We start from the raw sequence: 18671 nt of genomic DNA, 5'->3' as shown, positions 1-18671 counted from the left end.
CAGAAGAAAAAGATGTCTCCCAGGAGTGACAGCTTATTAAAAACCAACGCTGTGTGTGTGAGGAGCCTTGAACTATGTGTGGTGCTCCCTAAAACTGTCTGGGGGGCACTAAGTCAGCCCTGTCTTTCACAGTCAAGGGCTGTCACTGGGGTGGCCATGTGTCAGCTCTGTCCTCTGTCTGCTGGAACATTTTCTCAGCAAGTCAGCAAGAAAGTTTTCCAGGAAACGATGGTATCATAACAATATCATAACAAACTATTATAAGTTCTTAGTAGGTGAAATTTGGAGAGGGAAGGGGTTTATTTTCACAGAGGTGGAGTATTGAGGATGGGCAAGGAGACGTCCTGGGATGTCACAGGAGGAAGTGAGAGGCCTAAGCGGAATAGGTGAAGAGGTGACTCGTTGCCAAAACTAGCTGTAACTTTTATTTAGAGTCTCAAAAGCAGACAGGAAGAGGACGTCCCCAGCTTATTTTAAAAAAGAGATGACTATAAATCAATCACCATAAAATACCTTTGAAAACAAAGGAGGTCACTGGTTACTTTTAGAATTAACCATGGAAATTATTTCTGTGCCTATTTGGCTGTAGATATAAAAATTGCTTAAGTTCGAATGATAACTTGGGGCTTCACTGGTGGGAAGAAGCTCAGTGAAGCTTTCTTTGCAGCTGAACAGGGACTAGAATATAATGGCAGCGAGGAGTCTGATCTGTCCTGGAGCAGCAAGCGCCTCGTGCCTTTCCCAACATGAGAGCAAGGGGGACATCAACAGGCCCATTCCGTTCACATGGCTTCAGTACAAATTTGTCAGCTAAAAAATGAACCGGATGGACACAACACAGAACGTTCCTCATCTTTATTAGCCACCCCATAATGTAAAAATGAGAGAAGGGAAAAATAGATATTAATTTGAATGAAGTATAAAGTCTCCATCCTGACCTCAAACAATGCCACTTTCTGAATGCCTCTGAAGAAAGACCACAAGAATAGTTTCTGGACACCACAATTCCAGATGCACCCCTTACCTTTCAAGAAGAACTGACATTCAGTTCGTACATTCCAGCTTATGCTAGAGTCTGCAGCAATTACAACCTCAGAAAACGACTTCGTTACTTATACAAGAAGTCCAGGAAATCTTTAAAGCTCATTTCTCCCCCTTGATATTCCACTTGGATATAAGCAAGTTACTGGACTCTGGCTTGTGATTTCAGTATTTCATTTTTGCATTAATCATGGTGCTTAGGACCATGGTGATCACCTGTTTAATCTAAATATGAATCTCAAAGAGTAGTGCACAGATTTCCCACTTAGCACCTAGTAATACAACCTATTAATACATATACCCCATCACTAAAAGGAACTGTACCTAACTAAAATAGTTTTGATTGGTCACATACATAAATCGCATTAACACAGTTTTTCTCATTTTTAAATCTAACAGAAGAAAACCTATGAATTCTATAAATTATAATTAAAAAGTCAAGCACATGTCCCCATCCCCCACCCCTAACAAAACCCATCTGTTCCTAAAAGGACAAACCGTAGCTTTACTGGGTGAACGGATGCCTGAAATACACCACACGTTATCAGTTTTACTGATTCTGAACTCTTTAAGATTACCTATCTTCTGTGTAAGGCAGTCTGAGTTTTATCTAAACCTAGATAAATCTCATTGGTGTGTAATCTGCACCATGATCTACACACCAAAATCTACATGCAAATGGGTGTTTTCGAGCATTTAGAACATTCCAGAACTACAGACAAAGGGAAGGGGCAGGCTCTCTTCCTCCCTTCCCTTGTTATTCTTCTCCCCTTCCCCTCTATTTATTTATATCAGCTACTTAAATAATTCACACTGCCTGCTTTTCAGCCCCAGTGTTCCTCTGAAGAGGCCTACAATGAGCTATTGCAGTCACCAGATGGACTCCTGCATGCAGCAGGTGGGCCAGATGGCAAGGCGCCCTGTCTGATGCAGCCTGCCTGGGCATGGGCCGCCTTTTCCTTCCAGGTACATTAGCATCATCTAATGCTGAGTGCTGTGGAGTTCACGGGTGGGGTGGAAGTGGGGCATGGGCAAATCCTTTCCATCAATACCGGAAGCATCATAAATTATCCTCTCTCTTCCACCGCGCCACCCCAGCCCAGCAAGCCCTGATGCTTTACGCTGTTGCTTTGTTAGTGAGTTATTCTGTTTTTCCTCTTTTCATTCTTATAGACCTCTGGGGAAGGCCTTAGGATACATCCTGGCAGTGTGCACAGCGAAGGATGTATCCTTCTGAAATATTCCGTCTCAGCTTTAAGAAGTAAAAAGAATTCCAGGGGAGTGATGGGGTAGAGTCGGGGAAACAGTGGAGAAAATGCATATATTCATGGATATTTTGCAAAAAGCACAAATGAAGAAGAAATGGACAGGAGGTTCCTGGGTACAGGAAGACACAAAGGTTAAGTTGTGCTTTGCAGCTAGGAAGAAGATCCGAGCCATGTTGTCATGGTTTTGCGCTGGTGTAGGAAATATAGGCTATGCTCAAGTGGAGACAATCCTTTGTCTACGTGTCTGGTGTCTTTTTCGAAAAAGCATCCTCTCCCTTTTAAAGTCTGCCATCCTATAGCACTGTTCCACATAAAGCATTCTGTTCCACAGCCGTTGCAAAGAAAGCTGGCCACACTGACACCGAGCTATCAGGAGACAGGCACTCGGTAGCACGGAGTATAAATTTTAATTGAGCATAAACACTTGACAAAAACTCTCCCGAGATGTTTCTGGCACATTCTGACTGGCAATGGCACCGTGGTCTCATGGTCTGACCCTTCTATAAACTTCTGTGATGCCAGCGTAAATCTTACTGACTGACTTGACTAATCATCTCGCTGGAAACATCTAAAGATGTGCAAGACAGTGATTTTAATGACCTGAGGCAAAGCAAGCTGTATCTTCAAAGAATAAATAAACACATAAAATGCTGAAATAAAATGCATCTGCCGAGTGCTTAGTGCAAGGGGTGAGTTCAGCTTTGAATTCAATCTTCAAGTCCTCAAGCAAATGGAAATCCCTGGCTTTGGGGAACTCTAAAGGGCAGCTGTGCAGGAATGCTGGATGAAGACCCTGGCTCAGAGTGCATCTGAAGATGAACTGACTTCCGTTTATGCCGGACTGAGTGCAAAAAGTCACACTTGAAAATGTGTGATGTGCACCCGTGACCATTCTGGATTTTCATCGTTTATGTCAGGATCCCCGGAGCTAGGACCACACCTGTGCGCACACAGTGGCTTCTCAAAGCAGGACCCTAAACTTAAATGACTTAAAAAAAATAGGGCAAAGGAATATAAACAATCTTTTTTGAGGCAACGTGAGAGGTTTTCTTCCTTAAAAGTCGATGACTTTGATTAGGAACAGTTCACTAACTCCAACCTTTCCCAGACAGAGCCAAATGACAGAATCATCAAATTCAAACAATCACCATTACTGGGCCTATGACCTGAGAAATACCTGTTGGGGTTTTTGTTTGTTTGTTTGTTTGCTTGTTCGAACAATCTTTTAAAGATTTTTTTTTCACTTTCACTACCAGCCTAAAACAAAACAAAACCAAACCTATATGCAGGCAATGTCAAGCACTTTTAGGTTAGGGACAGCTTTTGAGGGCAAATCTTCAAAGACACGAGAGTCCGCCCATTTTAACTTGAGGAGCAGAGACAAGACACTGTAATGAGCTCAGGGCAGAGGTCAGTGGTGGAGCCCCTGACCACACATAAGGTCCTCAGGTTTGCCCTCTACAGCTGCAAGACAAGCACCACCAACAAAAGGACTTAAGCTAACACCCCAATTCAATCATATGCTTGTAGTACTATGGGCTGGTATAATTCTATGCTTATGATGATAATTTCAGTCTTCAGCTCAGAAATGCAAATGCCAGAGTTTCAACTTGCTAAAGTCCTATGGGGAAAAAAATCACAACCTCAGTTTCTGAAGTTATCATCTGAAAACTGACTTCCATTTATACTGGACTAAGTGCAAGAAGTCACACTTGAAAATGTGTGATGTGCACCCGAGACCATTCTAGATTTTCATCATTTACATCAGGATCCCCGGAGCTAGGACCGCACCTGTGTGCGCACAGTGGCTTCTCAAAATAGGACGCTAAACCTAAATGACTTAAAAAAGTGCAAAGTAACACGAACAATCTTTTTTTTTGAGGCAACATGAGAAGTTACTATATGCTGTGAATTTGATACTCAACAGTTGGATATAAAGAACACATGCCAAAAAACTAATTTTTAAATTGATTTTTTCTAAACCATATTTCATTAGCTATCATTAAGTGATGAGCCTCCAACTAGTTCATATTTTCTAACAGAGGTGTTTAAAATCATAAATAGGAAAGAAACAATGGAAGGCCAATGATGGTAAGCTACTTTCTTAGGCAATATAATAACTTGGATATTAAAATGTAATTTTTAAGCTGGTATGGTCACCACCCATAACCTCAGCACTTTGGATCAGCGGTAAGTGAACATCAGTGAGTTCAAAGCTTGCCTAGCCTACAAAGTGGACTCCCAGCCTCTCAAGGCTACATGGCAAAACCCTACCTCAAAATAAGCAAATGTAATTTTTAGAATTTACATAACTTCTAATGACCTGGAAGTACCTTACAAATTACATGTATTGCAAGACTGCTATATTCAAAACAGCGGCAGTATAATTCTACAGAAAAATGAGTGACAAGCTCAGAAAAAAAACTTACTATTTAAAAAAATATTTAAAGTAAAAAATAAAAAGAAGAAAAGAAAAAATGGTGAAGGAACAAGTCAGTAATTATATTTTAAAATGAAGACACAAACAACAGGAAAGCTGGTGACTTGGTAATCACTCATTACTCAAGAGAGAATGGCCACTGGAATTTTGGTCTTTGACGCTTGAAAAGCATTTTAAATCTGTGTATATATGATGCTCACGAACAGCAGTCTTATGAACATCTTAGTCTAAGAAGTCAGTGTAATGGCACCAGATACACATGCAAAAAGATCTGTATTTGTACATGCTAAAGGTTTATGTGTGTTAATGTGTACAGTATATGCATGTGTACATACAATATTAGCTCTCCAACTAATCGCCTTGCCGTTACCTTATTTTGTATACTTTCCTGAATGTGACCAAGTGCCAAACTCTTGAAATACAAATTAGTTTCAACCCCCCAAAATATATGTAAATTGTATCCTAACATACAAAATAAAGTGGATTTAGTATGATATCACATGGGTGTGGAACTGTTTTCTAAACAAAATACTGAACATGTTACTCAACTCAAATGATATAAATTTCTTACAGTGCTGCACTTCCTAACCCACACAGAACCCTATAGTAACACTTGTTCTTATGGGCATCTTTCTTATTCCTAAGTAGTGGTTTGTTGGTTTTTAATAAGAATAGAGAATCTATCATTCCTTTTATTTATTTGTGGGTTTATTTCGCTTTGGAAAAATTATGAGTCAAGTAATCCAATTAAATATAAAAATAACATAATAATCAATCAACAGAACTTTTTAGAGCTGGAACGACCACACCAAATGGCTATCCATCAACTTTTAATTTGGAAGCAGGGACAATGTCTCTGTAATATCAGCCTGTCAACCTGACTCAACTAATGACTTTGGCTTTAGTTTTTAATACCTCAAAAAAAAAAAAAAAAAAAAAAGAAAGAAAGAAAGAGAAAAAGAAAAGAAATCCTAAAAGGTTTTACTCCATAAGCTTTGAACTGTGAAAAGAGAGCTTCTGCAAATGAACACATGCTCCTTGCTTGCCTTTCCTGCCCTAAACAGAGCTATCAACATAGTCCATTGAGCACTGTTTGGGAAACAAGGAGAGCAGGCCCAGCAGGGCTTGTGTCTTCCATTTCTGCGTGTCCTTCTCAAAGCAAGGCGGGGGTTCTGTTTTTAGTACACACTGTGGTGCAGTGTTAATCCTGTTTTATGTTGTTCACACCTGCTGATGACTGGCAGCCTGCTGATGGGCTGTGGCCCATGTTGCCTGGGAGGAATCCACTCCCTCCAGTTCCTCACAGAAAGGCTGGACAAGAGCTACCCTCCATCCAGAGCTGCAAATAAAGTCTGAGGAACTCTTCCCACAAAATCATCCTCTGTGGCCAATCAGGGTCTGGTGTCTGCAGTATACACACACACACACACACACACACCACACACACAAAATTAAATCGACTGGTCTTTTCCCAAAGAAAGAGTGAATTCTCTTGGCTACTTATTTCCTTGAACTTTTTATATCTTTGGTAAAACTGTTATAAATATACTGTGTGTGTCTGTAGTTGAAGGGAGAGTCATTTAAGTCAGATGCGACAGATGACATTTTACATCATCACCACTGCTTTGTGTCTTTAGCAGGAGAATCTGTGCTTTAAATCATTATTTTAAAGTAGTCTGTGCTGTATTCATAGAATTTTATATCAAAAATGTGTGTGTATGTGTGTATATACATATATATTTATATATGTGTGTATATGTGTGTGTATACATATATATTTATGTGTGTGTCCGTCCAGGTTGACACTGGTACCCACAGTGTGGCCAGGGCAGAAGCATGTGTGCTAAGGATGTTCTCTTCCTACCGTGGCTGTGACCCCTGAGTTGCATGTGTCCAGCAGCAAGTAGAATGATTTCTCTTGGGGTAGCAGCAATAACTTAAATCCATGTCACAGACAGGGGAGAACAGGCGTAAAGAATACTCCAAGATTGACAACGGGACAAGGCAAAGGCAGTCACTCAAAAAAAGATCCAGGAAACCTGTCTGCCCTGTCCTTTGGAACAAGATGTAAACGGTTGTGAACTCACCCAAAGGCAGAAGAACTCACCCAGTCTTGACGTGACCTCAAGTTAAGATGCTTCTTTGTCCTGCCCAGGTCCAGTGGTGGCCTCAAAGCCCCTCGTGCCACTGCAAAGCCAGCTGCTGCCCATAGGTGGTTGCAGAGAGCTCCTACTGGCCAGTGAAGGGCAGCCTGACAGGCGCCCAGCATCTAGGAGGTCAGTCAGTGGCCTTAGGATCTCTTCAGGACATCTCTGCAAACCCTTTTCTCACTGTTGTGGTCAATGAAACACTTCCGGCTTCAGCATTAGCTTGAGGAGTCTCATCCTATCACTCCTCAGAGATGAATGCTCATTTAATGGAAAACTTCACATTCTTCTTCGGGGGCACGGGAAGGTGCAGCAAGTGGGGTTCTCAGAACATGGACGGGGATGGTCTGAGCATGAGGAGGGGGCAGGGTAGAGGGAAATGAGTGAGAGGGGACTTCACCAGAGGAAAAATTGCAAGGATTCGCAGGATAACCAGCCTTGTCTCCACAGGACAGAGCACACGGCACTATTCTTGGCAACTCTCTACTGATACTGAAGAAAAACTATGAAGCTGTTAGAATGATGTTACAATAGCTTATCAGAGTGGAAGGCAGAATTCACAGGTCTCCCGAATTCTACAACAGCCCATCAGAGAATCAGGGCCAGTTGTCATTTCCAATTTGATTATGGACTATGGGGAGCATAGAAATAAATTCAATTATTGGGCCGGATCACACAAAATTGCTGATATTTGACCATTTTTTTTCGACCTACGAAATAGCAACTTCATATAGTTCAACCTAATATAATTAGAATCCCATTATATTATTTCCATGCAAAATGAAAAATACTCTAATTTTTTACAGGTAATTTCACAATTTGAAGCTTGACCTTTGCATTAATTTCTGCTAATTTTTTGTTGGGAAGTTTCTTTTCAAAATTATAGCGCTTACCAATGTTAAAAGTTGAAGCTGGACATGGAGGAGGGGGTAGCTCAGTAACAGAGTCCTTGGTAGCCTGTGCTTAGCTTTAGGTATGACCTATGGCATCCTCACAAACAAAAGAAAACAAGATTAAACAAAAGGACGGCAAGCTACTGAAGCCTTGGGTGCACAGGCCTAGTAGTCTGGCGTACAGCAGCCAGCATACACAAGAACTTTCAATTAGAGCCTAGCATGGCTAGCACAATCGCCTTTATGACAGCCACGTGGGACCACCATGCTAAGGTTCCACAGCCTGTGCTCAGTGCCCAAGAGCTGAAGATAGGAGAAACAACTTCCCCTTCAACAACTTCACTAAAAGAATGGAAACATGGACTTCCCTCTACCCCCCACCCCCGCCAATGACTTTGTAAGTTTGCTGGTGACAGAAAGATTCCAAGGTGCTGGTAGTGCTGGCGGCTTACAGATCAAACAACACTTAGCATGCTCAGTGTCGTGCTGGAGATGCGGATGCAAGCCCTCGGACAAGGAGGGAGGAAATGCAAGGCTTTGCTTGATCAAGGTACCTGCCGCCACCTCCCAGCGCTGCTCCAGAGCATGGCCACTAGTGAGCAGACTGGAGACCACCTTATTCTGATTACAGCGCTTTCCTCAGGCAGGAATTTTTATTTCATTTTGAATCTTAAAACCATTCCATTTCCAGCCATGCATTTTTATGTTTACAATTGACATCTTCATAAAAGAATGGAACCTTTGAGCGACAGCTCAAAGGCATGAAGGTTGCCGGCAGTAAGGACTTAAATGATTTTACACCTAAATGGAGCCCAGTTGTTTTTAGTTAAAATTTAATAATCCTTAAACTGATGACCTTTCTTCCACAGAAAGGCCCCGAGTTGGGGAAAAAAAAAAAAAAAAAACAACCGAACTTTCCAATGAAATACATTTTAAGAAACTAGTGCTGAACAAAGGGCTGTTTAAAGCTGAACGCTTTGTCAATTTATCAGCTTGTGAACACTCTGTCCCTCAGTCCCCCACTGCCAGGCGAATGTATGGAGCCGTGGTGCCTCCCTTAATCGAAGACTATTGATTCGAGTGTGTCACGGTGATCTCATTGAGAGTAATCAATAGTAATCCAAAATCAATCATTCTGATCTTGCACTACCATTTATCAAATCTGAATACGCCAAATTATTTCTAGGCATCCGTCGCAAAGATGAGCAAACGGGACAACTGAGGAAGTTAACGGTTTGCATTCAAAGCCAAAGCAGTGTCCTCTCCCCACAGCAAGGGAGGGTACTTTAAAATGTACTATTATCTAGACAAAAACATTTATCTTGTCATTAAAGCATCCTCAATTTATAATTAATCTCAGCCCACTCATAATTTTTGTTGTTGCTTTTTTATAGCTGGTTCAGCACAGCAGACATAGGCTCACCGAGCCCCTGAACTTACCTGGTCGTCATCATTTTATAAGTGTGATAAGCTAAAGTTTCGAATGCCTGTCACTCATCAGCTAGGAGAACAAGGAGCCTCGATCGACACAGGGCAGAACTGCATCTTGGAACACAGAAATGTTGTTTAATAGACCCAGCGCCAGTTAGGCGTGCTAATTTCTCCAGAGAATGGCCAACAGCATACGTGTACCTGCTTATCAAAGACCCTGCCGTGGATGCCGAAGGTTCCTTTATCAACACATCCCCTTGTAATTTAGTCAAGGTAATAAATCCTTCTATTCATTAGCAAGCACTCAAAAGCACCCCTCCTTCTTTAACTTGAATAGGAAGAAAGGGGGCCCAGAGTCTCTAAAACATTTACTTTCGCTAATGTAAAAGTGCTGGCATTTTCCTTCGCTCTGATAAGCTGGTGCCACTGAAAGAGATTATTCTTTTCTTATTCAAACCTATCAGCATTTTGTAAAAAGCTCCCCGCGTCTTATCAGGAGTATGAACCAGCGTGGTTACTGAAAGCAGCCTGCATCGCTCTTCTCTCTCTCTGCCAAGCTATCTGATAAGCCCCCAGCTAACGAACTGTATTTACACACAATCAAACACAAGTTGTATCTTTCACCGGCACTGGAGCCGGATTCCAGTTCGCCATTGGTTTTTCTGCTGTGACATTAACTTAACAAAAATGTCAGCAGCCCAGTATCCCAAACTGACAACCATCAGGAAAACACTGTAAAACCACTCAGGTAGAATGTTCAGCAAACAAAACAAAAGAAAAAACAAATGGGAGGTGGGAGAGGCAATCTCCTTGGAATCCACAGGGAGAATAAAGGGCACTGGCGAATGTGGGCAGGATGGCTCCAGGACCCTTTCACCAAAGTGCATGACCCCTGAGCAAAGCAAATGCAGAGAAACAGATTTTTTTAATGGGTGTATGTCTTGGGGATGGAGAGGGAAATTGTTCAGAGAACACTAGGGCCTCCAGGCATGCCACTCTCCCTCCACCTAGAGGTGAGAACTTCTACAAGGCAAGAAGAAAGAAAAAAGACAATAGACATCAAAGAACTTACCCCAGAACCAGAAACTGAAGACAAGAGAGAAAAAGTACTGTGGTCACATGAGGTGACCATATCTCAGGACAGATTTTTCCAATCACGAAAACTCTCATAAATGCTCTAGACATTAAAGTTTTGTTCACTACAAGGAAATGAGAAAATAGATAAATCCAACTGGAGTGGGACGTCTTACTCTCATATTATTTTTCGTATTCCTTCAGACTTAACCAGTTGAAGGCATTCACTATTCAACGATATGAAAGAAAAAAGACATGTCACCCAGCCAGTTAATTCTGCACTTTCATCTCAGAAAGGCCTCCCACCAGGCTGTGGTCCAAAGAACCTGAGAGAGGCCTTTGGGTGCTTTGGGTGCATGAAAAACACCAGCGACATTTCTAGAAAAGGATAGAATTCTGAAATGTACAAGAACAACGGGGTCACAAGACATTCTTGTACGGAGGAACAAATTCTGGGCTGGAGCTTGTGCCTATAAAACATCCATGTGCGCCTCACTTGCCTTGGCCGGCCAGCTAAGAGAAAGCAGAAGTGATCTGCCACATGCTCCCACCAGAGGCCAAATCTTGATGCTGTCTAGACTCCAATAGGAAGACTCCAAGCAGGCAAGTCAGTACCCTGCAGTTGGCAGTGGCTTCCCCATGTGTGACTCGAGGCCCTCCTAACTGACGAGGTAGGTCTCAGTCAAGTCTAGAGATAAAAGGAGGCTCCGTGTTTTCACGGGGTCCAGCATGCACTGCAGACAGCCACCTCCTCCTAGGGAAAAGGCATGGCTCTCCTACTCTTCCCTCATCATGAGCTGTTGGTTACAGGGATAACAGTCTTTCTCAAACTATCAGATCTGTTTTGACAAATGAGTAGCTGCCAAGAAAGCTTCTTTAGAATATGCTTGGAGTTGAGGGGGCGGGTAAAAAGAATATCATTTAGCACAGCCATCTTTGGGTTTGGTGGAAAGTTGATGTGCTACAAGAATTTAGAATTATGGAGGGCCAAAGGCAGTCTAGAGAACAGCTCGCAACTGGATGGTTCTCTCTAAGAAGCAGTAGAACCTCTAGGTTTCTTTTATTGATCTGCTATTTTTTACTAACTTTGTATATAAGCTTTTTCAAGTTTCCCAAGCCAAGGAAATTCTCATGACTGTTGTGTATGAACAGCTTGGAAAGTAAAAACATTTTAACTGGAACTGCGAGTATTAGGAGAAAGGGAACCTAGATTGTGCAAGCAAGCCTTTGCTTAACGTCTCAGAAACCATGAAGCAAATGGGTAGAGGGTTTGTGGGGTAGATGGAAGAGGGATTATCATTCGCCAAGATCTCCTTCTGACCCAGGGGTGGGGTAGAATTCAGCATGCTTTTGCTTATTGTCTGTGCATCAATTCTTCATTTAGGTTTAAATATTTCTCTGCATATTGACTAAGCCATACACAGAAAGCGTGGGAGGTTTTTGTTTTTGTTTTGAGGAAAATGTAGGCGAAGCTCCACAGAAAGAGACGCTGCACAGGAGCCTTAGGATTTGCCGCAATTTGTTTTTTTTTTTTTTTTTTTTGATTCTCAAATAAAAGTAATGAAGGTTTATCCCCTCTGAGATGTACACCTCTCTGCTCCCCACCTCACGGTGGGATCTGAAGGAACTCCAGTTACACTACCCTCGTTGCCATCTATGTGGTCTGTAATCCCTGCAGTTAGTTTTAAATAAGAGGTCGGGAGGCAGCCCGGCTCTCATCACCTTCACCTTACCCACCCGATCTCTGATACACGTGAGAATTTATTGCTTGCTCTCCTTATATTCAGTACCATCCTAACCAACTGTTTGTGGAGAAAGTGGATGATGAAGCGAAGTTAAATTGACATGTCTGTGATGTGCCTGGCAGCCCTCAGCGTGCCCAATATTAATTTGTTTTCTTTGGCTAGGTACGTGCTGCCAATGTGTATTACACGTGAGATGCACTTCAGGCCCAGGGATGTAAATTCTGCATGCGAGTCGGTCGCACCGGAGGCCACAGGAGAGAGCACAAAAGCATGCCCACGATGAGAACTGGTTCATACGATTAAACTATATATTGGCATTTAGGTTCTTGTGGTGGCATACACCATAATCTTAGGTAAAGTCCTGATGATCTTTCACACTTTCATGTTTGATAGATTTTTTTAAAACGTCAAAGTCCAGGTTTTGTGCAGTTCTCTCCCAGCTAGCACTGTATGTTAAAATCTATAGTTAAGTACATGTATAGATCTTTGCTAGCATATTGAAATAGATTTCAAAGAACCATTTCTTTGAAAATCCAATTTTTAAACAACCGTATTTTTCTTTTGTTGCTTTGCCTTAACAAATCACCTCCCAAATACAGAGGCCTTGCCACAAATTATGATGCATATACCATTTGAAGAAATTAAAATATATAATGCCAGCTCCCTCCAAACACCCCCAAATACCTATCAGAAATGAAAAGGAGAAGTGAATGTTTGCAATACATACAAATCTAGATTCTAAATACTTTCATTTCAATAGTTTGTGAAAACTGTCAAAATACAAAAAACAAACAAACAAAAAAAAACACTGTTCAAAATGCCAGAGAAAAAGGAAAATCTGGCACCGTGGGAAGAACTAGCAAGTAGAGCTCTGGGAAAAGTCAGACTGGAAACCGTCTCTTTACGATGCTAGAAAGAGAAAGTCTGACTTGAACTTGAAACAAGAAGAAATGGTCAGGTGGGTCCTTGAGAAAGCAGAGGGCTGTCACTCAGCACCTCAGACCGCCACGGCTGACCCTGATCTGATGCCTCAGCGTAGAGCAGCGGCAAGCAGGAATTTTCCATAAACACAAGAGCAGGAATTTGATAAAGCGTTATGCAAATAAGTAAAGGTAGGAAATGATCCCAGCACTTTTAAAGGAGCGCATGAATTAGAACAAGAATTAGAAGATTAGAAAAAGCAATTGGATGAATGTTTTCTATCAACACACCCTCATATTTATGTAAGTGAAATCACAGAATTCTAAATTTACCTTGGAGAATAAAACTGAATTAACTAAGACATGAAGTGAATTTGACAGATATAAAAATATCTATTAATTTTATTCATTTTTCTCTTAGGAAAAAATAAGGAAATGACGTATTTACTGAGTGCAATAATAAAAATCCACATTTTTGCATTTGTTTGAGAGCTTCCCTGCTCTTTACGATCATGTGTTTGTCCGACCAATTGTATAGGAAAAGATGTAGCCAGGAGCTATTTCAAAATATTCTACTGCATATGGCCTCAGCCCATTAAATTATGCATTTGCTATCAGCAGCTGATTTCCTATTTTACAAATTATTTATGGTTACTAGATGCTAAATATAATTTTTTAGAAATTAAAATCCAAAAAAATGTGCATTCCAGGCTACCTGTTCACCTGTCCAATGCATAATAGAATAGCTAAATCAATTCTTTTTCCAATTGGGCCTGATAAATACCTAAAACATGAATCCAAGTTGAAAATCATGCCTGGTAAATTTAATTGGCCACTAACTATTTATGCATTACACCTAAGACTTATTTATACAGGCAAAAAAGCTGGTGAATAATAATATTAACATATCTAACCTGTCCATACATCCCTCTCCCCATACATATGTGTATTTCACATGCAACTAGACATACAGACAAACACATTTCCCCCATGCATCCTAGTGGCAACTCGCGATTTTAAAGGACCATATGTGCATTTGTTTATCCATCATGGCATCAATAATCTCAGTCTATGTAGATGTGGCCACAGGAAAAAAAATAATCAATGATGAAACATGCAAAACGCAGCAAGAATGGCAAGCTGGAGAGACGCCTGGTGTCATCCCCACACTCTCAAATGCACACAAATATGACTGGAGAGAGGTGAAATATTTCACTGTCAGGGAGCAGAGAAAAGCGCAGTTCATTTCTATCGCATGTGTTTTAGGACAATGACAATTTAATACAACACCAGTGGGTGTATAAGAGAGAAAAACTGAACAAACTGGCCCAACATAATCAAAGATTTTCTCCAGAGAGCTGGCTCGGTCGGAGCTCGCCTGCACTAGAGCACATCATCCTGGTATTGTTTCTCTCTCCTGTGAATTTGCTTGGGTACCGGACTCGGGGCACAGCGTGTCTGCTGCGATGACTGGAAAGTTCTCCTGTGATCCTGCACGCTCTCTCATCTTCTCTCTAAACCCTTGCGGGGCAAATCTAGGAAGTTTATTTGGTATGGATTGGTTTCATAAAAATCACTGCTGTGAACGGCCCCTTGGATGGACAGAATCAGTCAGGGAGTACGCATTTTTAACTCAGTCTATGAAATCCTATGAACCTGCTAATCATCACTTGACAAGCGAAGCAAAGATCTAGTTTGTTTAATGATTAGGCGAACAGCAATGCTGAGGAATTTTTCACAAGTCACACAGACTTGCAATTTGGACATCGTGCTACCTTCCCGGAGAACCACCCCTTCTTTGTCTGTAATTCTGGAGGGAGGGAGGTATCATGAAAGTATTGTTAAACAGAACCCGAGAGAACTTAGCTGCCCTCTTTGATGGATAGCACCAGGTATAGAAAATTAATTGCAAAAGTATGGCCCAGCTAATGAGATGGCCCTTATCTTTTCTCAACCAAGGAAGCATAAGTATTTTTCTAGTGGCTCAATATTTTACAAAAAAAAAAATCTAAAGTGTTATTAACTAAATAAAAATCTGATCAAAAAACCTCAAAGCCACGAGCGGTCATACATTCTAAGGTCTGGATGATTTGAAGGGAAAAGTGACTTCCTACTGTATTTTCTTCCTAAGCTTTAAATTCCCTCACTCATGCTCTCTCTCAACTTTAGGAGAAAAAAAAAAACAGCAGCACAAGTCTTTTTCCCCTGCTAGCATTTTAAAAGCAGAATTTCAATGCCATACTTTAAGAAGTAGCCACTATACATTACAGGTCAGATTAAATTAAAGAAATATATCAAACACTATCAGTGTGGAGCACATATATTCTTTTAAAGAAACAGTGCTACCTTATTGGGGGGAAATGCTGGAAAAATGACCATCCATGCGAGAGAATTAATGGCTTTCCACAAGGGCTTTGCTAATAACATGGGTTAATTACCACCGCAACACACTAGGTCCAGTAAATAAAGCTTCGGAGCCACAAGCACACAGATAAGAGGCCATCACTGTAAGAAAGAACAAGCCCCCACCATCGCCCTTACCTCTGCTAAGATGAGAAGCTGTTTAAACTCACTACCAAATGTGCACCGGGCAATATCCACATACCCTCACACAAAGGGCTGGTAGAACATAGGTGCCTGTCACCACCCCCATTCAACATGTATTCCATCAACTAAGGGACACTTTCAAAAAAAATTTTTTTTTGCTTACTTCAAAAGAAAAGAATCAGGAGTTATATAATGCAAACCACTTGGGGATACACACACACATAAACACATATACATATTCACATTGTATACATATATAGTTTAGAGCATGCACCATACTTATTTAATTCTTAGAAAAAAAAAAACAGGATGGTTCTGTTCCGTTTTGTGGTGGACAAGGTTAAAGATATTCAGCCAAAGAACGCTAATTGCTGCTGGCTGTCATTTCCAGAAATTTACCGAGATCGTCTGAAGACCCCACCTACACCACCTACCTTTAAGGTTGTTAGTGTTTGCAACAGATTTACATGGCAGGATCAAGACAGAAAGTCGTGAGTTCTGAGTAGGAGTTTGGGTATTCTACCTCAGAAAAAATAAACTCAAACTGCTTCTTGTCGGCTCTCAAATTACGTCGTATCTAAAGGAACTTGGGAAGGCACCTATTTTTCCATTAAAAAAAAAACCCACTACTCATACCTATTCTGATTTACGTTCTTGTTGCTACTGTGAAAATTCACAGGTCTCATTCTTGTTTTTATTCTTTGTATTTCCACATGACAGTACCACTTTAGGAGAAGTCTATTTCAATTCACGTTAGCTGTTCCTAAGAAGAGTCCGAGGGGAAAATAAAGCCAACACCCTGAAACACAGAAATCCACACACAATCAAATTTGCATAGCTCTGAGCAGGGATCCTGACAAACGTGAAACTGTTAAATCTTCAATGTCTGGGTCTCCACGATCAAGCTGGAATTTCCTAAACTGCCACCTCCTCTCCTTGTCTGTTTTGGAGTGTTTCAATTGCCTTCTTCCAACAGCTGTGGCAACTGTTAAAACAGCCAGTAAAATTAAGTCCGCTCTATAATCCTGTAGTCAATGTTACATTTTAATCAGAGGTTGAAAGGGATTCGTGTGACGAGCGCACTCATTTAGAATGATTACACAGACACATATGTCAAAACCAGCAGATACATTATTTCCGTCTATTTATGCTACCAGCTATTACTGCTATTCAGTGTGAAACAAGCCATACAGCATTGTGTTCTTGAAAGTGCTGGCGACTTTCCTAAAATAAAAAAAAAAATGTATGTACTTACATAGTTAAAGGTTAACATTTTAAGCTCTCTTAATGGTGGTCAATAAATTGCATGAATCTTTTTAACAGCCTCCCAAGCAGAAACGGTTCAGCATTTGCCTTAAAAACTGCGTAACTCAGGTTTCATTTCTGTGTATACACACGTGATGGGGTTGAAACCAGCACAATTACTATGAATATTAATAGCATGTATAAATTCTGTGGTTTATTAATTGAGACAGAGAGGCAGATGCGTTGCTCAATCCTGGATCTTTCGGTCTGTCCAGTGAACCACGTAACCATCACAACTGCACCCACACAATAAATCTGTATTTTTAAAAGATGACTTTTAATTGAGCCAGAAAGAAAGAAAGAAAGAAAGAAAGAAAGAAAGAAAGAAAGAAAGAAAGAAAGAAAGAAAGACAGCTAGTTTGAATCTTGTGCCAAAGCCAAAGGACATGTGCCCTGGTTTCATGTTTAAATACATCTGCTTTAAGAAGTCTATATAAACTAATTATTCAAATTCAGTATAAGAAGTTAAATTCAAAGAAAGTACTTTTTCCATGAACCCTTTGAAGGGATATTTAAAGTTTGCTCTGTTTATTTATTTACGAGACAAAGTTCTGAATCTGAGTGAGCCTAAGGCGTTCTGCCTGACAGGAGGACATTGCCGAGTCTCCTGTGCTACACGCAGCCCAGGTAGGTCCACTGCCCTCCGCACTGGCCTTGCGTGGGCGGTCTTACCTTTGTTTGTATTTCATTTTTATTCTCGAGCATTTTAAGCGTGGCTCTTCCCTCGAGTGGTTCAGACAGATGCAAAGACAGCCTCTCGATGTCTCAGATCCTAGTCTTGGCTAATAGTTCCTGTGAGTGTGTGTGTGTGTGTGTGTGTGTGAGAGAGAGAGAGAGAGAGAGAGAGAGAGAGAGAGAGAGAGAGAGAGAGAATGCAAGTGTGTGCACTCACACACGCTCACACACAGGCTGCAAGCCACTTCTCATCTCTCAATTATGATGCTAAGCAAAGGGCTGTCAGCAAGAACAGCTAGTGGACTTTCCAGCACTACCACATGGCCCCAGTGCCCAGAGTTTTAGATTTTCTTCACAATCTATCAAGAGAAAGGTTTGCCAAGAGCACTCTTAAAAATTGTAACAGTTGGTTTACGGTAATGCGAAAGCAATCTAACTGATTCAACAGAAAGCAAATGAGACCACTGACAGACTCGTGCCCACTGATGTTCTGTCTAAGCAGTGACTTGAAGTTTATGAGCTATTCATTTACACGAGAATGCCCAATTTGCTTTCCCTGCCCCTACTACTTACCAGCCCTGGACCTTTGATCATCGAAATATACAGACTATCCAGGAAGGTATTCATAAATATAACTGAACTACATTTAAAGAAGTAGAGTGCCCTTTTGTATATTTCTGGACACAATACGATACATAATCTAATTCCAGGACCTGCACGATGTCTATTTAAGGGAAGTTTTTTTTTTTTTTAAAGTCACCAATGTTTCTTCTCCCCTTTAAATATTTATAATGTGTGAAAATCTCATGTTTCTTAACGGACTGATTTGCCAGTTAAGTACTGACATAACGCTAACCACATAACTACCATTACCCTAGCTCTGAGCAGCACGGGGCTAGTTGCTAAATTGTTCTCTGAAGGGGAATTAATAAAGGTATGATTTTGCCTCTGACTCCGCGCAGTAAAGGGTGACAGAGAGTTTCAAATATCTGTCAAACTGCAAATACGTAAGAAGCACTCAGTAGTATAAATCATTTTGAATATTGTATTTTAAAACATCTTTCCTAGGGAAAATGGGTCCGGGTAAAAGATGCATTTTAACAGTTCACTGAGCATTGGTGCCCAGAGCCTATTCTTAGCACCTGAAAGAGAAGTGGCTGTCACCCAGCTGTTTTAGTGACAGTC

At 41.0% G+C, this 18671-nt stretch overlaps 1 protein-coding gene across 2 annotated transcripts in view; it reads right to left on the bottom strand.

Annotated features, from left to right (window-relative positions):
• The window catches only part of Esrrg (estrogen related receptor gamma), a 541176-nt gene that overhangs the window by 194853 nt on the left and 327652 nt on the right, over positions 1 to 18671 (bottom strand). The gene's annotated exons all lie outside the window — the stretch shown is intronic.

Source organism: Alexandromys fortis, unplaced genomic scaffold (genome assembly GCF_014885135.2).
Source record: "Alexandromys fortis isolate MF-2015 unplaced genomic scaffold, M_Fortis_MF-2015_v1.1 scaffold_62, whole genome shotgun sequence".
NCBI classification, from domain to species: Eukaryota; Metazoa; Chordata; class Mammalia; order Rodentia; family Cricetidae; genus Alexandromys; species Alexandromys fortis.
Note: the sequence above shows the minus strand (reverse complement) of the source record. Positions and strands in the feature narration are given on the sequence as shown.